We start from the raw sequence: 16837 nt of genomic DNA on the forward strand, positions 1-16837 counted from the left end.
AACAATAATCAACAACAAGGTGGTAACAATTGGAACAATAACAATCAGAACAACAATTGGGGTAATCAAGGTAATAACCAAGGCAATTGGAACGGGAACAACAACAATTGGAACAACAACAATAGCAATCAAGGAGGGTGGAATAATGGTGGTAGGGGGCAAGGCTTTCAAAGGCCCCCCATGTTCCAACAACCAAACAATCCACCCCCCTTTCAGTCACAAGGGCCTAGTTCTTCTGGAAGTGATATGGGACGGATAGAGATGATGTTCGAGCAGATGATGAAAAAGAACCAAGATTCAGACGCACAATTGGCTTCACATAANTCAGCCTGCGCGGCCGCGCTACCTCTTTGTGCGGTCCGCGTCCCCAGCTTCAGAAGTGAATGATCGAAGGCCAAGACCCCTACGCGGCCGCGCCGGCCCCCTAGGGGTATTTTTGTCCGATTTTTCTGGCATAGTATAAATAGAATATTTTATTATTTCTAGAAAAAGTTTTAGACATCAGATAGCAGCAGCACTCGTGAGACTCAAGTTTTAGCCTATTTTGGGCATTTTCAACTTGTTTTAACGTGGAATCTTGTAGATTAACATTCTAGTTAATTAATATGTTGATTGTATCTGCTTCTTCTTCAATTTCTGTTGCTATTATGGCTAGCTAAACCCATTAGCTAGGGTTGTGGCTCAACCCTAGTGTGGGTAATTAATGGGTGTGATTGTTTAATGCTTGAATGATGTTGGGTGTTTGATATTTGGGTTAATTTTATGTTTTAACTTGGATTTGGTGGTTGCAAACACTAAGTCTAGCTTAGTGGGTCTTGACTCTTCTTGAGAAAGAGTGTCTATGACTCCAAAATTAACCCAACAAGGAATTGGGATGGACCCATGAGAATGGTAGTCCCAATTAACGGGTAAAACCTCGAGAGAGTAATTATCCAACTTGAACCCTAAGTTGCTTGGCTTGTTAGCCTACCCAATTGGTTTCGAGAGAGTCAATTGGGCAAAATCACCCTTTCTACCGAGAGGTGTGAGAGTGAGTGCAATCGTGCAACGGTTATAGCATAATCCCCATAATCATCATTCTTGTATTAGGAATCTCTACCCGTTAGTTGACCACCTAGGTAAATGCCACGACCCTAGTGCCTTTCTTTATCTTGCATACAACCTAGAATTAATATCTTAGCATAATTTAGTTATAATTAGTAGTTGTTAAATTGTAGTTGATAATCATAAAAACCCAAAAATGATAGAAGATCAATTAGAAGCAAACACGCACTTCTAGGCTAAGAAAATATCCAACTCCCTTTCTAGCTCCCTGTGGAAATTGACCCCGATACCACTATTGGGTAAAAGTATTAGCGCCCACTACTCCTAATCCGGGTGGGGAACTTTCAAATCACAAATGTCATGTTGACCTTGCTCGAGCAAAGGGGATATTTTACGGGCGCCTCCGACCAAAATTCATACAAGCACTTGAAGGGGTTCATAGATACTTGCTGGGGCAGCAAACAAACAAACGTGTCAGAGGATGCGTTGAGATTGAGGCTTTTCCCGTTTTCTCTTCGGGGCAAAGCGTTGGACTGGTTAGAAAGGTTACCAAATCATTCTATCACCACATGGGATGAATTGGCGGACAAATTTATTGCCAAGTTCTTTTCTCCAAGTCATATGGAGGCTATTCGGGACGAGATTCTAGCCTTCAAGCAAATGCCAACGGAGCCATTGCATGAGATCTGGGAGCGATATAGAACAACGGTGAAGGAATGCCCTAACAACGACATGACTGAGGCGATGATCCAACAGACTTTCTATAGGGGCATCAACACCACAAATCAATGCATTGTGAACCAATTGGCCGGTGGAAACTTTATGAAACTTTCTTACCAAGAGGCATATGACGTACTTGATGAAATGGCGGACACCTCTTCGGCATGGCAAATCCGAGCGAATGTACCCCAAGGTGACCCCACGGTCATCCATTTGCACAAGGAGTTGAGTGATCATGGCCAAGCTATTGCCGAACTTACAACAACAATGAATCAGTTGGTGAAGGTGCAATTGCAACAAGTACAAACCCGCGCCAAGTCAATGCAATGGAGAATGTTTCTATGCTAAAAAGGAGGCAAAGAGGGCAACAACAACCTTAAGGTAACGGTGAGCAGTTTGACAACAACAATGATGGTGGTGGTTATTCGAACGAGTGTTTTGATGATCAAAGTAAGGAGTGCCAATATGTCAATAACTACCAAGGAAATAGAGGAAATCAAGGGAATCAACAATGGCTCCCCCAAGGCAATTGGGGAAATCAACAAGGAGGCGGCAATTGGAATAACAATAATCAACAACAAGGTGGCAACAATTGGAACAATAACAATCAGAACAACAATTGGGGTAATCAAGGTAATAACCAAGGCAATTGGAACGGGAACAACAACAATTGGAGCAACAACAATAGCAATCAAGGAGGGTGGAATAATGGTGGTAGGGGGCAAAGCTTTCAAAGGCCCCCCATGTTCCAACAACCAAATAATCCACCCCCCTTTAGTCACAAGGGCCTAGTTCTTCTGGAAGTGATATGGGACGGATAGAGATGATGTTCGAGCAGATGATGAAAAAGAACCAAGATTCTGACGCACAATTGGCTTCACATAACACATCTATCCGGAACCTAGAGGTGCAAATAGGACAAATTTCTCAAGCTTTAAATACCCGACCTAAATGTGCGCTACCAAGTGACACGGTAGTGAACCCGAAGGGGGGTAACAATCATGTGATGGCGGTTACAACTAGGAGCGGTATTTCATGTGTGCAAATCAATGAGACAACGCAATAGCACGGAGGTGTGTTCATTTGTGGACATTTTCACGGCGGTGATAGTGGATGACACAAGTGCCTTGATTAATGTTGAAGATCCTCTTGAAGCCGTGCTTCTTAACATGGATGTCAATGATGATGCCGGTAGAGTGGAGTGCGTGAATGCATTGCATGGAATGGTTCATATTCATATGAGCCTAGGAAGCTATCTTTGGATCTTGAGAATCGCAAAACTCCGCCAACCAAGCCATCAATTGAGGAGCCACCGGTGTTGGAGTTGAAACCACTTCCTCCACACCTCAGGTATGAATTCTTGGGCTCTAATTCTATTCTTCCAGTTATTCTTTCTTCTTGCCTTACTAACTTGCAGGTTGAGGCCACTGTGGAGGTGCTTCAAAAGCAAAAAAGGGAAATAGGATGGACTTTGGCGTATATCAGGGGAATAAGCCCCGCATTTTGCATGCATAAGATCATCTTGGAGGAGGATGCACGACCATCTCTTGAACATTAAAGGAGACTCAACGAGGTGATGCAAGAAGTAGTAAAGAAAGAGGTTATCAAGTGGCTTGACGCCGGTGTGGTTTACCCGATCTCGGATAGTTCATGGACCTCTCCGGTCCAACGTGTGCCAAAGAAGGGTAGAATGACGGTAGTGTCCAATTCCAACAATGAGTTGATTCCTACTTGGACAGTTACGGGTTGGAGAGTGTGTATGGACTATAGAAAGCTGAATAAGGTGACAAGAAAAGATCATTTCCCACTACCATTCTTGGACCAAATGCTCGATCATCTTGCGGGCCGGGCCTTTTATTGTTTTCTAGATGGCTACTCGGGGTATAATAAAATTCTCATTGCCCCGGAGGATCAGGAGAAGACAACCTTTACATGTCCTTATGGCACGTTCGCTTTCTCGAGAATGCCATTCGGACTATGTAATGCCCCAGCGACCTTCCAAAGATGTATGATGGCAATTTTTACCGATATGGTGGAGGATATCTTGGAGGTATTCATGGACGACTTCAGCGTGGTGGGAGATTCATTTGAGGAATGTTTGGTGAACTTGGATAGGGTTTTGGCAAGATGTGAAGAAACCAACCTTGTGCTCAACTGGGAGAAATGTCACTTTATGGTGCAAGGTATTGGGTCACAAAATCTCAAGGCAAGGAATTGAAGTTGATAAGGCAAAAATAGAGGTTATCTCAAGGCTGCCTCCCCCTACTTCTGTCAAAGGGGTGAGGAGTTTTCTTGGTCATGCCGGGTTCTACCGGCGATTCATTAAAGATTTTTCAAAAATTGTGAACCCGCTTTGCAAGTTGTTAGAGAAGGATGTCAAGTTTATTTTTGATGAGAAGTGCATGGAGTCTTTTGAGCTATTGAAACACAAGTTGACAACAACTCCTATAATCACTGCACCTAATTGGAATTTGCCTTTTGAACTTATGTGTGATGCGAGTGATGTAGCGGTTGGGGCGGTGCTAGGCCAAAGGATCAACAAAATGTTCCATCCTGTGTATTATGCTAGCAAGACTATGAATGAGGCCCAGAGAAACCACACGGTGATAGAAAAGGAGCTATTGGCTATTGTGTTCGTGATGGAGAAATTTCGACCTTACCTTATGGGAGCAAAGGTGATCATACACACGGACCATGCAGCCCTTCGGTATTTGATGACTAAGAAGGATTCAAAAGGAAGATTGATGAGATGGGTGCTACTCCTTCAGGAATTTGATTTAAAGATTGTGGATAGAAAAGGAAGCGAGAATCAAGTTGCAGGCCATTTGTCCCGATTAGAGGAAGATGGGAGACCAAGTGATGGTATTGCGATTAATGATAGGTTCCCTGACGAGCAGCTTCTTTCCGTTTCTAGGTGTGAAATGCCATGGTTCGCGGACATCGCCAACTTCATTGTGACTGGTAACGTCCCGTGTGAGCTCTCTTCCAACCAAAGGAATAAACTCAAGCGGGATAGTTTGGATTTCTATTGGGATGATCCGTATTTGTTTAGAATTTGCACGGATGGAGTGATAAGAAGATGTGTACCGGAAAGTGAACAAATGAGCATATTGGAGGCTTGTCACTCTTCTCCCTATGGTGGCCATCACGGGGGGGTGAGGACAGCCTCAAAAGTTTTGAGTTGCAGCTTCTATTGGCCCACGCTGTTCAAGGATGCTAGTGAATTGGTGAAGAGATGTGATGCATGTCAAAGAGCCGGCGGTATTTCCAAGAAGGATGAGATGCCCCTCAATACAATTCTTGAGGTGGATATTTTTGATGTTTGGGGCATCGATTTCATGGGTCCGTTCGTGAGCTCCTGTGGTAATACTTATATTCTCGTGGCGGTGGACTATGTCTCAAAGTGGGTGGAAGCCGTGGCTCTACCCAACAATGAAGCCCGAAGTGTTGTAGCATTTTTGAAAAAGAGTATATTTACGAGGTTTGGTACTCCTCGGGCCATTATTAGTGATGGGGGGTCCCATTTTTGCAACAAGGCTTTCGACTCATTGCTTGCTAAGTATGGAGTTAATCACAAAGTGACCACCCCCTATCATCCACAAGCTAGTGGATAAGTGGAAGTCTCAAATCGGGAGATAAAGAGTATTTTGTCCAAAACGGTGAATGCTAATAGGACCGATTGGTCGAAGAAATTGGACGATGCTCTTTGGGCTTATCGGATGGCTTACAAGACTCCAATTGGTATGTCTCCGTATCGGTTAGTGTTTGGTAAAGCTTGCCATCTTCCGGTGGAACTTGAGCACAAGGCTATGTGGGCATTGAGGAAGTTGAACTTGGAATGGGATGTTGCAGCCAATCTTCGAGTGGAGCAATTGAATGAACTTGATGAGTTTAGATTTCACGCTTACTCCAGCTCGTCCTTGTATAAGGACAAGATGAAGTACCTCCATGACAAGTATGCTCAGGGTAAAGAATTCAAGGTGGGTGACATGGTTCTTCTTTTCAACTCCCGGTTGAGGTTATTCCCGGGAAAGCTCAAGTCTAGGTGGAGTGGTCCATTTGAAGTTGTTGGGGTGACCCCATTTGGTGCTATTGATCTCAAGAACAAAAATGGTGAAGTTTTCCGAGTCAATGGGCATCGTGTCAAGCACTACTTGGGGAAGATTGATGACAGCCACATGGTGGCACTCCTTCATTTGAAGTGATATTATGGTAAAATGCATTGTGCCGCGACGTTAAATCAGGCGCTTCTTGGGAGGCAACCCATGTCTTTTTCTTTCTTTTTATTTTTTCGTTGTAGATTAGGATTTTTCAACTCATGGTTTGTGAGATGTTGGAGGGTTGATGTTGGACCAGTGCAGGACAAAAGTAGCAAAAATTTTAAGGTCTCTGAAGTTTGCCTACGCGGCCGCACCAAAACAGTGCGGTCCGCGTAGGCTGGTGAAATGGGAGCTGAGTCTCTGAAGCCAGCTGCGTGGTCCGCGTGACATTTTTGTGCGGTCCGCGCAGGAGAAGCCCAAATTACATGCTCTCTGAAGTTTCCCATTCGGTCGCGTGACAAAACAGCGCGGTCCGCGTGGGCTGTTCAGGAAATTAAGGATGCTGGATATCCAGCGCGGTCCGCGGCAATTTCTGCGCGGCCGCGCTGGTGGGTAAGTAATGGGTCCCACGGTGTTTTCTATAAATAGAGATTCTAGGCTTCATTTTAACCTTTTCGACAATTTTCTACCTAAGCTCTCAATTTTCACTGTGCATCAAAAGAACTTGCTCCAAGTAGTTAAAACTTTCACAACCCCTGGTAACATTCCTAACTAATCTCATTCATAGTTTAATTTTTGATTATTTTTTATTTATTTGCTTCCTATTAGTAAAACTTCTTATTTTCTTCTTTATCTCTTAGTTTTACCTGTTAGGGTAGATTTTGTGTGTTTATGTGAAACAATGGGCATGAATTCTTGATTAGTAACTGAGTAGGGACAATTAGGACCCATAATTTGAACAAAAAAATTGGACTTAAATGAAAATCCCCATACTCAGTTAATTTTCTTCCCTACGCGGCCGCGCGTCCTTTCGGCGCGGTCCGCGCCAGCCTAGCGCGGCCGCGGACAAATTAGTGCGAACTGCATTAGTAAGATTCAGAGAGGGGTTTCACTGGAACATCTTAAGCGCGGTCCGCGCTCCAGTTCTACGCGGTCCGCGCTACCCCAGCGCGTTTGCGTGGCACTTTCGCGCGGTCCGTGCCCCTCTATTCTGCAACCCTGTTTCTAAACCATGCATTCAACTGTAGCATCCAATTCACTGCATATGCTTCAACTAACAATGTTAGACTTTTCTTTGCAGATCATGGTTAAGCAACGAGGAGGAAAAGAACAACAACCCGGGAGAGGTGGTTCCTCCCGAGGGGGAAAAGTAAAGCGGGTTGTTAAACTCACTCCCCAGGCTCGAGAGAATATAAAAAAGACCCGTAAGATAATACGGGAAGCTGATAGAGCTGCCTCCCACTCTTCGGGGAGTGAGTATGCACCATCCCGGAGTATTACTTCTGAATCTGCTCCCACTCACATGTCTCTCCCGCTCCAATTGCATGACTCTCCTTCAACTTCACCTACCTCCAAAGGACCAGCTGATAAAAACCTCAAAAGACCGGTGAATGTAGTTTCGGACTCGTCTGATGAGTCCAAAGTTAAAAGTGCAGAACAATACTCCACCTCCCCCACAGCTTCACTATCTGGGGAGAGTGGAGGATATGGTGAAGGGGGTGAGCCCCAAGTTGGTGGTGTTGATAGAACAAGAAAACCGGAAGCATGGGCTGATAGATTTGTAAGTGAAATATCCTTCCACAGATTTCGAGAATGGTGGCCCAAAAGAAAATTGATTCCGGAGAGGCAGTTTATTGACTCTGATCTTCTTCCTCTAAACCCACATGTGCAAGCACAATTCCGTACTAGAGAGGGTTGGGGGTTCTTCAAGGAACGTTGCATAGTCGCAAATGAACATATGGTGAAAGAATTTTACTGTAATGTTCATCATGTAGTGAAAGACTCAAAGGTGACACAAGTGAGAGACAAAGTGGTGATGTTTGATGGGAAGTCTCTGAATGAGTTTTTGGGGTTCAACGAAGAGGACGAAACCCAATACTTAGAAAAGCTGGCAATGAAAGAAGAGGTTCGACCGTGGTTGGCCCAGCACTTTGCAGCCCCGGGCACTGTCCCAGTTTGGTTGAAAGCAGGGGAGAAGATTCTGAGAAACACATTCAGTTTTGAAGCAAAGGGTTGGTTGACCTTCGTGTGTAGTAGGCTTGATCCATCCACTCATGATCACACAGTTCCTATTCCCCGTGCAGTATTAGTGGCATCTATTATGGCTGGTTTTCCTCTGAATGTGGGCAACATCATGTCAAGGGTGATTTCTACAGTCGGGCAGGAGACCAACACAAACTACCCCTTCCCGAACACTCTTTCCTTGTACTTTAGAGAATTGAAGGTGAAGAAGAAGAGGTTTGATGTCCAGGTAGATCCGGTGGCCCCCTATTCATGGTACAGTCAGTTGGGTCCCGACAACCCAAAGAGGTCCAAAAAGCCTCAGGCATCCACTTCCACCGCACCTAGCCAGTCTGAGGAGCCAACGGTTATTGAGCAGTCCACTGAGCCTTCCACCATCCCTGCTATCAGTGAGACATTGCCTCAGGGTCCTTCTACTATTGCTGGTCCATCTACTACAGCGGACCCGGATGTCCCTTCATCGAAGACTCACTGGTTCACTGCCCACCAGCTTGCTCAGTCTCTATCCATTTTGAACAACTGGATGTCAGCTGCGACATCCAAGTTGTCAAACTTGGCCACTGTAGTTCAGGCACAGTCAGCCCCTGCCACAGTTGAGATCCCTCCTTCCATTGAGGAGATACTGAAGAAGATCCTGGCCAACCAGGAAAAGATGATGGAGATACAGGATGCCTTGGCTAAGGCAGTTGGGGCACACAGCACTGCATTGGGTAAACTGGCTAGGGAGCACGGGAAGTTAAGGAAGCAAAAGGCTTCCAAGGAGTCAGTGACGAAGTTGAGGGAGGATGTGGATAAGCTCTTGGCGGATCAGATGCCACTTGACTTACTCTTCGGGGACCCAGCTGTAGATCCAGCAGCAGTTCAGCCACAGCAGGAGGAGACCCCCGGGCCAAGGAAGAAGAGGAAGCTCCCTAGCACTGAGGGAGTTGTGATAGAGGTGGCCCAGGTTCAGGAGGGTACATCCAGTGTTCCACCGGTGGTTCAGCCTGTCCTTGATCCGGCTCATGTCCCAGCAGCAGCGCAGCAGCGGGTCGGAGACCAGTCTGAGGTCCCGGCTACTACAGAGGATCCAGGGACGACAGGAGACCCCACGCATGTGGACCAGGCTTGAGGGGCCTTTCTATATCCTTTATCTCTGTTTTTGAGCTTATTTTGGTAGTTGGCATTAGGGACAATGCCAGCTTTTATTCGTGGGGGTGCGCCCTACCATTTTGATTCTGATACACTGGATGACTGTATATATTTATTTCATTTCTAGTCTATGTTTTGGATTGTTTTGGATTTTTAAATAGTTGGCCTGTATATAACCTTTGACTTTGGCTACTTTTAGACTCTTATGAATATATTCATCCCGTTGTATATTCTACTCCCCATTGTACATATTCATTTGTTTTTTTTTCTTTCTATTTTCGTTCAAATTTTTCTATTTTAGCCTAGTAGTGAGGGTCGCAGCTTTTTGTTTTAGTTTTGATGTTTTCAATAAGCCCTTGGTTTTCTTAATGCCACGGTTCTTTCCAAGGGTAGTGTGTTGTGCGAACCGGGTGGCTCTTCCCAATGATAGATGTCGTGACAACCTTCTTAAGGGTTTGAGTCCGTTTTTGATTTTTCTTCTTTTGATTTTCAATATTTCGTAGTTAAGAGGACCTCAGGCAAGCTTCACTTGGGCCTAACACATTTGCCTTTGATCCCATGGTCAAAGACATAATGTTGTGTTTAGGATGGTGAAAATTGTGGCCTTGAGACTCTTGTGTTGACCAAACAATCATCATATGGTCGTGTGGGGCCATTGTGCGCTTGAATTGGAACTAAGGTCGTTGTGGGCTCTCAACTCGATGTCTTTAGCAATCCTTGAGCGTGTGTGGTGAGAATTCGAATTGTGAGTCTAAGCTCCAAGCCGATGGTCTAGAACTTGCCCTGAATGTTTGTTGAGGCGAAATCATAGGTGAAACATGACTTGAGAAGTGAATATAGGCCCTCCTTGATCCGAACTTCCAAATTTGAACAATGTCCATGACCTACCAATGAAATGATCCCTAGTTCAACCCTTTTGAGCCTTAAACTTTCTTCTTTCATGAACCAAAGCTACAAGCCTATACCCGTTCTCAATGAGACCCTCTCTTGGCACCCAAATCTTCCCTTGAGTAATGGCAAATATCTAAGTTTGGGGGGGAGAGACAAGAAAGGCAGCAATGTGGTAAAGAGGCACAAAAGCAAAAGAAAAGGGAGGCAATGAAAAAGAGAAAAAGACAAAAAGAAATACAAAAGTGAAAAAGGTTGTGTAAAAGTAGAAAAAGGAAAAAGGTTTGAATTGCAAAAGAAAGAGTGACAATGTGTCTCTCTAACCCCTTGAAAGAAGTGAAATACTCAAATGAGTCAAAAAGTATGCCAAAATGAATCAAAAGAAGTGCTGAAGGGAAGATTGAACCTAACTGAACAAAAACATGTCCAACCTTTACCCAAAAGCCTTCACAATGACTCCTCAAAAGCCCTATATGATCTTTAGTTGAGGGAAGCTTACATTAGTGGATACTTACATAAGGGGCAAGCATATGGTACCTAAAGCTGGACTTATGACCTTCTTTGTGAGAGAAATGAGTGAAAAATCCATCAACCTCGGGTTGTGTGTCATTACTCTAAAAGGTGAAGTTCGCTTAGGGAGAGTTGAGGATGTGTGAGTTTGGGTTCCACAATGACCAAGGTATTTGAGAAAAGCTCCTTGATGAAATGAGTCAACCCTTGATGCTCTTGTGTCACATTTGATCCATAGTTCTTAAAAGTTTAAAAATGTGTTAATGATGCATTCGTATTGAGGGCAATTGGGAGATGAGGCTTCCTTAGGATAAGCTGGAATTACTTGGATGTTCCCTTTTGAGGGGTGGGTCTTATTTTATTTGCTTGAGGACAAGCAAAGGTTTAAGTTTGGGGGAGTTGATAACTGTGATTTTAACATGTTTTATGCCCATACTTGCCTATGCTTTATGTATGAATTGTCATAAAATAGACCCAGAATGCTTACAAAGTGCGCTTGATTGCAGGTTTGAGTGACAAGATGACAAAAGTCAAAAATCGGCTCGAAACGGAGTGAAACCTGCTCAAGTGACAAAAATCATTGAAGCGGGGACAAGAGGACCTAGCGGGGATCGCACTGTTTTGTTGCGCGGCCGCGCTAGGAGATTCAGAGAATATACATTTCAAGGGTAACCATGTGTGGTCCGCGCTCCTTTCTACGCGGTCAGCGCTTGTGTCCATGCGGTCGCGCTTCATTGTTGTGCGGTCCGCGCCCATTAGCATGCGCGGCCGCGCTACCTTTTTGCATGGTCCGCGTCCCCAGCTTCAGAAGTGAGTGATCGAGGACCAAGACCCCTACGCGGCCGCGCTGCATTTATGCGCGGTCCGCGCCAGCCCCGCAGGGGTATTTTTATCCAATTTTTCTAGCCTAGTATAAATAGAATATTTTACTATTTTTAGGTTAAGCATTAGATATCAGATAGCAGTTGCACTCGTGAGACTCAAGTTTTAGCCTATTTTGGGCATTTTCATCTTGTTTTATCGTGGATTCTTGTAGATTAACATTCTAGTTAATTAATATGTTGATTTTATCTACTACTTCTTCAATTTCTGTTGCTATTATGTCTAGCTAAACCCATTAGCTAGGGTTGTGGCTCAACCCTAGTGTGGGTAATTAATGGGTGTGATTATTTAATGCTTGAATGATGTTGGGTGTTTGCTATTTGGGTTAATTTTATGATTTAACTAGGATTTGGTGGTTGCAAACACTAAGTCTACCTTAGTGGGTCTTGACTCTTCTTGAGAAAGAGTGTCTATGACTCCAAAATTAACCCAACAAGGAATTGGGATGGACCCATGAGAATGGTAGTCCCAATTAACGGGTTAAACCTCGAGAGAGTAATTACCCAACTTGAACCCTAAGTTTCTTGGGCTTGTTGGTCTACCCACGGTCTCGAGAGAGTCAATTGGGCAAAATCACTCTTTCTACCGAGAGGTGTGAGAGTGAGTGCAATCGTGCAACGGTTATAGCATACCCATAATCATCATTCTTGTATTCGGAATCTCTACCCGTTAGTTGACCACCTAGGTAAATGCCACGACCCTAGTGTCTTTCTCTATCTTGCATACAACCTAGAATTAATATCTTAGCATAATTTAGTTATAATTAGTAGTTGTTAAATTGTAGTTGATAATCATAAAAACCCAAAAATGTTAGAAGATCAATTAGAAGCAAATACGCATTTCTAGGCTAAGCAAATATCCAACTCCCTTTCTAGCTCCATGTGGAAATTGACCCCGATACCACTATTGGGTAAAAGTATTAGCGTCCACTCTTCCTAAGGTTGAGTCCGCTGCGATCACCAATCTCAACCACTTGGATGCTAAGATCGTCGTCTTTCGGCACTATCTGGCATCTCCCGAGTTGCCTTAAAACCCGATACGGAGCATAAGGCTGAATGCTCTTAAGACCCATCAAAAGGAAGTGCGGCCCCGTCGTTGGCATATATATGATTTCATCAACAGGCAACCATCCAAACGTCCATTCTATATGACTAGCGGTGAGGGACCGAAAGTATGATGTCCAGCCCGTGAATCCCTCGGGCAAGCCGATCCCCTTAATCCTTGTGTAAAACTCCTCTATACATGTTTTCTTTGTGGACCCATAACTCAGGAACTGAGGACGATGGCACAGGTGTTCGGTCATCCACATTTACAACAATAGATTGCACCCCTCGAAGAAGTCTCCCCCTGCTTTGCAGGCTGTAAGAGCGCGAAATATTTCGGCTAATATCATGGGCGCAAGAGTGCTTTTGACTTGAGTGAGTAGAGTGCTGACGACCCTGGCTATTTTTATGTCAATGTTCCCATCTTTCCTCGGGAATACCAAAAGCCCCAAAAAGACCACCATAAAAGCAAAACGTCTATGTTCTTCCCATTTTGGCGCTTTCCTTTGCTACATATCTTGTTTTCCGGGTTGTTGAACCCTCTTATGTGGCCATATCTGTGGTATATGAAGTGTGGAGTACAAAAGCGGTTTGCCAAATCTGTGTTGTGGACTGTCCTGCTTATCTTCAGTGAGTCTAGGAATCTGTGCACAGCTACAGTTCTCGGGGCAACCAAGTACTTATGTCTTAAAGGAACCTCATCATTTCCGATGTAGCCAGCTATTTCTTCTAAGGTCGGGGTAAGTTCAATGTCCGAAAAATGGAACACGTTGTGTGTCGCGTCCCAGCATGTGACCAATGCTCTTATAATGTCTCCCAGAGGCACAATCTCCAACAAAACGATAAGCCCTTTCAAATATTTTTTGACTTCATCTTGCCCTTCTCCTCCTAAGTCGTTCCACCACAGACGCAACTCCAAAAGGATTTTATGCATGATTGAAAAAGGTTCCTTTTGAATTGTGCTCATCCTGCACATTTATTAAGGTGATTTAATCACTTATTTTGACCTAAAAGGAAAAAAAATGACACTATTTTTGTTCAAATTTCCAATTTAAAACAAACGGCCGGTGTTGCAGTACGGCCTTTCAGCACTTCGGGGAGAAGAGTTTAAGGTTGTGCCTGCTAACCGTTGAAACTGACCCAGGGTGGCTGTTCTCGCAAAAACAGCCTTCCGGCGCCCTTTTAGGGACATGCGGCTTGTTTTAGACAAGAATGGCCTCACCTGACTTATTCATGACAAAACTAAAATTTTTGTTATTTTTTGGCTACTTTTGCAAAAGGGAAGTTGGACCCGATGGGGGTTGCTTACGTATCCCACACCCTGTGGGAATCAAACTGGCGTAGTTCGGGCAAATAAAACTAACTATTTTCGAAAACTAAACTCTTTTTGTTTTTTTTTTGTTGGCAAATACACTATTTCTAAAGCAAGACTCTTTTTTATATTTTCTTTTTCAGTGGCAAATAAGAAACTAATTTGAAAATAAAACTCTTTTTTGTTTTTCTTTTCCATTGGCAAATAAAACAAACTAAAAAAAATACTTTTCTTCTTTTTTCTTTCATTTTCTCAAAAATCCGGCAGCATTTCGGCACTACTTGGACATTGGTTTTTCTAATATAGGTAATTAACTCTCCACACTGCTATTTTCTCTTTTTCCCTTTTTGTTTTTCAATTTTCCAGATATTCAAAGTCGGTCAGCATGCGAGTCCAAAACAGATAAATGCACAAGTAGGATGCATCAGGATGGTCCATTATTTCGGGTACAACTGTCCTAGACAGACCCAACCCCTGTGTTGAGTCCCCTAAGTCAAAATGCACGTGATGCAGATAAGCGTTCCTACTAGGGATCCGGCATGAGGTCAAGTTATTCTAGGTTCAAAACCTGGGTATATGTTCTAGACTGTGTACCCGAGCGGACAACTCGAGTCGAGGAGGGGGCTACGTACCGGGAACCAAAAGGCCATCCAGCTTAGTAACTTGTCCGGCCTCTTTCTTATTTTAAGGTATGACACTAACAGAATAGGGAGTCTCCACCAGTGAGAACATCCCCGGAGGTGAGAAGAGAAGGGTTTCGGCACAGTTTATATACAATTCAGATACTATCAAAGCGGTAAAGCATTTAGCACATTTAGCATGAAACATAGAGAAAAATCAGATAAAGCCAAATATAACAATTATTCTAAGCTCGAATTCTTAAACCCTAAACCGAAGTTCTGGGTTTGTGTCCCCAGCAGAGTCGCCAGAGCTGTCACACCTCCTTTTTTCACTACATCCCGCAAGGGCATAAAGGAGTTTTTCCAATTAAAAGACAATCGAAACGGGATTTATTTATTAAGATTCAGAGTCGCCACTTGAGAGATTTATGGTGTCCCAAGTCACCGGTTAAATCCCGAATCGAGGAAAATATGACTCTGTTTAACAGTCAGAGAACCAGTAATCCGAGTAAGAAATTCTGTTAACCTAGGAGAAGGTGTTAGGCATTCCCGGGTTCCGTGATTCTAGCACGGTCGCTCAACTGTTATATCTGGCTTAGTTATCTGATTTTAAAACATGTTTTAACTCATGTGCTTTTTACTTTTAAAACCGCTTTTATTATTATTTTTAAAGAGAATTTGCAACGTCGTGAAAACACGTCTCAAACCACGTCACATAAATGCACTCGTGGTTTTTAACACATTTCAACTTCATTGAGATTTGGATTTGGGTCACATAAATGTGCACCCGAGTTTAGGAAAGTAATACTATTAAATGCCGGGCCTAAAGCAATTAGCGTATTATTAACTTTGCAGGGAGCCATGAAATTCACTAAATGGCACGTCCCGAAGTCTAAAATATTTTTAATATAGTTAAGAGGGCCATGCAATGTATGGTTTTTATTTGGCGCGGCGCACCTCATTTATTTTAAAGTCAACCTAAAGGACTATAATTTTTCTATTATGGATCGTCTCTAAAAAAGAAAACCCTAATTAATGGTAGTATTTAAGAACTATTATGAACATACTCTAAAATTTTCGGTCACTGGGCTTTGATATTAGCCCAAAAGGGAGGAGTTTCACTCCAGTTCTATAAGAGGCTGGACCAGGTGTGGGCCTTTGCATAGGCCCAAAGAAACAGCAAGTTGAAGCTGGAGCCAAGCTGTGCCTCAACGAAACTGAGGCCCAATTCGATCAAAACAGGTCGTTGAGCCTCTGTTCATCAACAGATTCCAAACAGGAACAGAAAACCCCAAATTGATTTTAATAACCTCTAAACTTATTTCACGTTGTTCCAATGGTACTCAGCAATTTTTATGATAAAGGAAACAAATTACATCCATTCAAACCAAACAAACTACCAGTTGTCGTATTCCAATTTCATGCTCAGATTGTGTTTTAAGCTGCCTAATTGCTGCGGATCCCTAGAGGATTCAATGAAATTAGCATGAAGCAACTCACACTTATTAAGTTCAGAAAAAAAAAAACTTAGTGCAATGAAGATGTACTGATTAATTAGGCCTGTAATTACTAATTTTAGACACTAAAGCACTGCACTACCACAAATATACATTAGGCCTGAATTTAACATTGAACTTTCTCAGTTTCAAAGTCAGATTCAAGTTCATGAGACTTTTTACAAGCTGAAATATCATTCGAATTTAAATTGCAGCAGTTCAACAGTCCTATACAGTCCGAATTTATTTACAAAGAGGACACTAATCAGATCAAGGAAAACCATTCGAAGTATAAGACATCAGACAGCAAAATCTTCGACACAACATGCAGCAAAACTTCATTTCATGTTTCAACTCGATATCTACATTGCATTGGAAGTGTACCTGGGATTTGAATCACAATAAGAAAAAGGAGAAGTCAGCAGCAGCAGATGTGTAACAGCAGGACTCCACAGCAACAATAGGAGCAATTTCAAAACCAAAATGACACCACAAAACTCGAAGATCAACTCAGCAACTATGAAATCCAGCAAATAACCAAAACAACCCACTCGAGCAAACCAAATTCAATTTGAAAAGGACTCCAGAACTTTTAAACTTCAATTGCTGAACAAAACCAGGAAAATCCAAGCTATTTTGGATCTTAGATGAGCTAGAATAGGGAACACTTTAATAGACTAGTATTTTTTCGTTTTTGTGCTATTTTTGGGTTTTTAAGAGCTAATGATCCAATCTAGGGGAAGAACTTTTCAGATTTGCTTGAACTATGATTTTTGGATTTTTTTTTTTGGTTTTTGAATTTCAAATTTTCCGAGGTTTTTAGCTTATGGAAGCTTTGGGGGGAAACTTTTCAGAACTGGAGCTTTGGGAATTTTTCAGGGGTTCCAAAACTTGCAAATGAAGGCATTGG

The sequence above is a fragment of the Nicotiana attenuata genome, unplaced genomic scaffold (genome assembly GCF_001879085.1).
Source record: "Nicotiana attenuata strain UT unplaced genomic scaffold, NIATTr2, whole genome shotgun sequence".
In the NCBI taxonomy this organism is placed as follows: domain Eukaryota; kingdom Viridiplantae; phylum Streptophyta; class Magnoliopsida; order Solanales; family Solanaceae; genus Nicotiana; species Nicotiana attenuata.